Raw genomic sequence first — 6,000 nt, forward strand, 5'->3', positions numbered from 1 at the left:
TCTAATTTGGCTTCTCTTCCATTTTTTTTTCCTTCTCTTCTTTCTCCATCTTCACTACAACTTTCTTAAATAAAGCATCTTAATTATGATAAAGTAAGTATATCATCAGCCCATTGACACTTTCTTTTAGTAAAATGAATTTGTTGGATGAAAGTTATATTGAATGGTCCTGATATTAACTAAGGACTTTTACTTGTGTGTCTGGGGATTTGATTTACTATTTTCTCTGTCAAATAAAGGAAAAGTTTGTTGGATGAAAGTTATATTGAATGGCCCTGATATTAACTAAGGACTTTTACTTGTGTGTCTGATTTGATTTACTATTTTCTCTGTCAAATAAAGGAAAACCTGCTTTGGTGGTTTCTGTTTATGGGATAAAGTCTAAAGCATTTTCCAGATAAAAGTTGCATACCTTGAAGCAGAGGCTAAATTTATTTGCTCCCAGAAAAAGCCAGTCTGGGAAAGCATCTGTGTAAGACAGCAACTCAATGTGTTTATAATAATTCAGCATTAATTTCTAGGAAATAACCATATTCAACCTAGTTCAAATTGGAGAGTTAATTGGAGTTGTGATAAGAACCACCTTTTGTGGGTCTTTAAAGTCTTGTATGCTGTCACTAACTTTTGAGATTATCCCAGTTTTACCTTATTAATTTACATTATTAATTTTGAGCAGGATGAATTACACTAAGTCATTCATTTCCCTTTGTCTTTTGTAATAGATCTTAGCCTGTAGGTTATGTAACTATATGGAGATTATATGAATGATAGTTACAACTAAAAATCAAGTATCTGAAGAATTACCTCTGGATTGGTACAGGGACCACTACTCTGCCATTTATATATGAATGTGGCATCTTTTTTTCATCTCTAGGAATATTTCTTTTACTACCTTATTGAGTATTTTTCTCTTCCAAACTTTCTTCTTCCCCATGATAGAAATTAATTAAATACCTTCTGGGACTTTTGTACTACATGCATGTTATCTCTTAACTTGTCACTCATTCTTTTCCATACTGTGTTGCTTTTATACCACATTCTATTAAAAATATAATTCTCCACAATTTTAGCTAGTAATTTACTTTTCACATTTTACTTGTAAGGCTAGTTTTAATGCTATAAATGTTTATTTTTTTATTTATCCTTCTTTAATTTTAAAAGTTAATATTTGTATATTAATTTCACAAAATTTCCAGTTACTTTTTTTAAGTTCAATGTCCACTTTACTACCTATCCACATGTTAATTACACTCATTAAATTTTTACTATACTTGCCTTATTTATTGTTCCATTGGAATTTACTTCTTTGCTGACTTTAACATATCTTTAGTGACAGTACGGGTTTACACTAAATGTTAATATTTATATTCCTGCTGGTCTTTATATTTGGTCATTCTTGTTTACCTCTCAAGGAGTATAGGTTATGCTTAGGTTCCTGCTGCCTCAGAAGATAGTCATGTGGAATATGACAAGACTAGACCCTTGATTACAGGCAACAACACTTGCTTGCTTCTTGGTTTATGAGTATCATAGCTGCTCACCAATTTTGAGGGTACAGAGAGCACTTTATTGACTCTACACACTTGCATAATTGTTTTAGTTAGGAAGAAAATGTTCCTGCTAATGTTCAAACAGAAGAAGCAAAAAAAATAAAGATGCCATGATTTTTAAAATAAATTTAATTAATTGATACCTAGTTGGTTGCTCCTAGGCAACATCATGTTTCTTGTCTTTATCAGATTCTTATATGTAACTATCATAGCACTGTGATCAAACTTCTCAGAATGCATCTTTCTTGGGTTATCTTCTGAACTTATATCTATAAATTTATTTTCCTGTAGATGAATATGATCCTATCAGGTTCCTACATTTCATTGGGAATCTTCATAACTTGATTTCTGTTGATTGCATCCACCTGAAGAATGAACACTTTATATATATGGTTGTATACACACAAATATATGGTGCATTGAAGAATTGATTGACCTTAGCCCTCAACTTCTGGAAGATAATCTCAATTCCCTTAAAATATGCCCCACTGGCATATCTTTTATCATGCCTGATTGAAGTATCTTTGCTTGTTTGGGATATGGGTCACAGTGAATAACGTAATGCAATTTAGAATGGGTGCTGTACATTTCAGATAGAACAGGTAGGGACTGGCCACACCAGAAGGTAGCCATGTGACTTAGGGTAAGGCTTTGTAATACAGAGTATTATCTGACCCCTTAAAGGGCTAGAGATTGAGATCAATCACATGGGAAATCAGAAGACTTCCTAATGGTAGAGCCTAGATCAGTGATGGCAAACCTTTTGAGTTCGGCGTGTCAGCATTTTGAAAAAACCTAACTTAACTCTAGTGCCGTGTCACATATAGAAATTTTTTTATATTTGCAACCATAGTAAAACAAAGATTTATATTTTTGATATTTATTTTATATACTTACATGCCATTTAATAAAGAAAAATCAACCACAAAAATGAGTTCACGTGTCACCTCTGACACGTGTGTCATAGGTTCGCCATCACTGGCCTAGATGATGGTGCCACAATCAATCTCTGAATTTGGGCCCTGGGTGAACTTCCATGGTTTGCAATACTCCACACATACTGTCACACAATGAAGCAGGATCGCTGGTTTCAAGAGATAGGTGTGGGTATTGTGAGAAAAGTTATATTTTTTATACATATATTTTGAAAGAAGAGCTGGCATAATCTGCTGAGAGAGTGTATATGAGGCACAGAGAATGGATAATTGTAGGCAAGTGTTTTGCATTGAACAACTGAAAGAATAAATGTGCCATTTACATAGGTATGAAAATTAGGGGCGAGAAAAAGTTGGTTTTGTTATAATATACACTGAGTGGCCAGATTTTTGTGACCACCTGACGTTTGTAGGCAAATTAGCTATAATTTCCTGCTGAAGTTGCTAGAGAGCCAGATCATTATAAATGTCTGAATAGCACAACATACCTAAGTATCGTTGCTGATCAAGTTCATCCTATCATGTTGATGGCGTATCCCAATGGAGATGGCTTCTTCCAACAAGACAATGCGCCATGCCACGGTGCTCGTATTGTGCAGGAGTGGTTTCAAGAACATGAGGGAGACTTTACCTTGCTTAGGTGGCCCCCACAATCACCAGATCTCAATCATCCAATTGATTTGTGGGATGAAGTTAAAAGAGCCATCAGGCAGCTGGTTCCACAACCATCAAATCTCACAGAACTGGACAGTGTTATTCTTCAGGCATGGTGTCAGATTCCTCGCATCACCTTTCAACATCTCGTGGAGTCAATGCCAAGGAGAATCGCTGCAAGTATTGAAGGCAAGAGGTGGCCCAACATAGTACTGATGGTGTGGTCATAATAATCTGGTCAGTCATAATAATCTGGCCACTCAGTGTACGTGAATGCCTTTTAGTCTTGCTAGGCAAGTATTGAGAAGACAGTTGAATTTATCAGTTTAGAGTATAACCTAAAGTTTCTACAATGTATTTTTACGTCTTCATTTTTTTAAAAATAAAAACCCCTTAAGCTAGGAGAGTAAATGCGTTCACCCATTAATGTGAAAGATTAGAATAATTTAAAAACTAGATAATAGTAACCAGCAAAAAAACTGAGACACGACCAGTGAGAATTAGGGAAATATCCAGTAGAGTTTGCTATTTTGGAAGCTAAGTGATGTTAGTATTTTAGAAGAAAAAAAAAAGGCATGATAAATGAATTCTAACGATGATGATATATCAAATAAGATGAAGTCTAAGAACTCACTATTGGGTTTAACAGAATGAAGGTTATAGCTGAATTGGACAAGTGCAGTTTTATCAGGGTTTTGGAGATAAAATTTTGATTAATGAAAGCAGTGAATATTATGAGATAAATTTTAGCTAATATAGATAAATCTTTCAAAGAGTTGCTTCAAATGGAAGAGAGAAATGAGCAGTAACTAAAGGTGGAAGTATAGGGGCAGCAGAGTTTCTATTTTTAATAATGGGAGAAATAAGAAAATATGTATATTCAAGAAAATAATCCAGCAGGAAATGCAGGAGGCAGAAAAATTATGAAAGCAACACATTGAGGCTGTTTAAGGTAAAATGTAAATAAGGGTATTGAATGGAACTTTCAAAACAGGGAATGATATTTTCAAAGTCCATCCATGTAGTAGCAGATGGCAGTATTTCACCTTTCCTTATGACAGAGTAGTATTCCATGTATATACATATATACCCCATCTTCTTTAGCCAATCATCTATTAAAGAACACTTTGGTTATTTCCATGCTAAGCAAAATAAGTCAGACAGAAAAAGTTAAGAACCATATGATTTCACTCATGAGGATATAAAAATAAAAGCAACAAGTGAACAAACAAGGAAAACAAACAAAAACTCATAGGCATAGTTTTTTGTTTGAAAAACAGTATGTTGGTTACCAGAGTGAGGGGGGTGAAGGTGTACTAAAGGGTAAATGGGGTTAAATATACAGTGATGGGAGATTATTTGACTTTGAGTGGTGGGCACACAATGCAGTATGAAGCTTGTGTATCACGAAAATGTTTATTTGAAAACTATATAATCTCATTACCTGCCACCCCAATAAATTTAATACAAATTTTTTAAAAAAATAAAAAGAGGTAATGAGATATAGACTTCCTTTAACTTCTTTGGGTAAATTCATGGCTACAAAGGCAATTAGGAAAAATTATCCATTATCAAGTTAGGGGGAAGTTTGGACCAAATTTTTTTTATATTTTTTAATCTTATGGATTTAATATAAGGCTATAAAATTGGAAGTTGTGGTTACCACCTAGGAACTAATATTTGGGTAAGTTAATTGCAAGTGAATGACGTTTGACAGGATTATCCAAGATGATTTATAAAAATTTGGATCCTGAAACCTCCCAAGACATTTTGGTAGTACCATGCAATCTGCATTTTAACAAGTTCCCCAGGTGACACTTCTACTCACAAAATTTAGAGTATCACTGGTAAAAACAAACTAACATATTGCACACTTAATTATGTTAGAGATTGTGAGAATATGGCAAACAATCTTTTATTTCTCTGAGCAATGCTGTCAACGTGAACACTGATATTCATTGAGAGGAAAAGTTAAAAATAAAAGTCTCAGTAAACAACATATACATCATATGTTAGTAACTCTCCATTAACATGAAACAAATATGCCAGATGGTAAGTGCCCTACTTACAAAACTTGGAGAATTGACTGATTCCCAAGCAGAGATCCCTGGAAAGTAATTTGTGTCACTCAAGGCAACCAAACATATTGATAAAGTGCATGCAGTGTTCATGAAAATGACTGGATTCAAACTGAGGCGCTTGAGCATGTGTCATTAGGCAACAGAGAGCATGTTGATTAAATAAAAAGTCTTTCACCCCAAGTCCTGGACCAGAGAGCCAAAATAAAATAGTGGTAGAGCCCTGGCTGATTTGGCTCAGTGGATAGAGTGTGGGACTGCGGACTGCAGGGTCCCAGGTTCAGTATTCTGGTCAAGGGCACATGCCCCAGTTGTGGGCTCAATCCCCAGTTGGGGATATGCAGGAGGCAGCCAATCAATGATTCTCTCTCATCATTGACGTTTCTATCTCTCTCTCCCTCTCCCTTCCTTTCTGAAATCAATAAAAATATATTTTAAAAATAATAATAAAATAAAATAGTGGTAGAATGACTTTCTAAGATTCCTAAGTATTAAACTTCACTTTTTGATATGTATCATATTTATACATAGTATCATATTAATATAATACATATAATATATATGAATTATTGTTTAGCTACCATAAATGACTACAGTGAGCAAAGAAACATTATGTGCTCAAAATCTCCTTGTACTTTTAGACATCCTCACATAAATATAGCCTTTCTTATAAAGCAGTGATGGTGAACCTATGACACGCGTGTCAGAGGTGACATGTGAACTAATTTTTTTGGTTGATTTTTCTTTGTTAAATGGCATTTAAATATATAAAATAAATATCAA

This window comes from Myotis brandtii, unplaced genomic scaffold (genome assembly GCF_000412655.1).
Source record: "Myotis brandtii unplaced genomic scaffold, ASM41265v1 scaffold204, whole genome shotgun sequence".
In the NCBI taxonomy this organism is placed as follows: domain Eukaryota; kingdom Metazoa; phylum Chordata; class Mammalia; order Chiroptera; family Vespertilionidae; genus Myotis; species Myotis brandtii.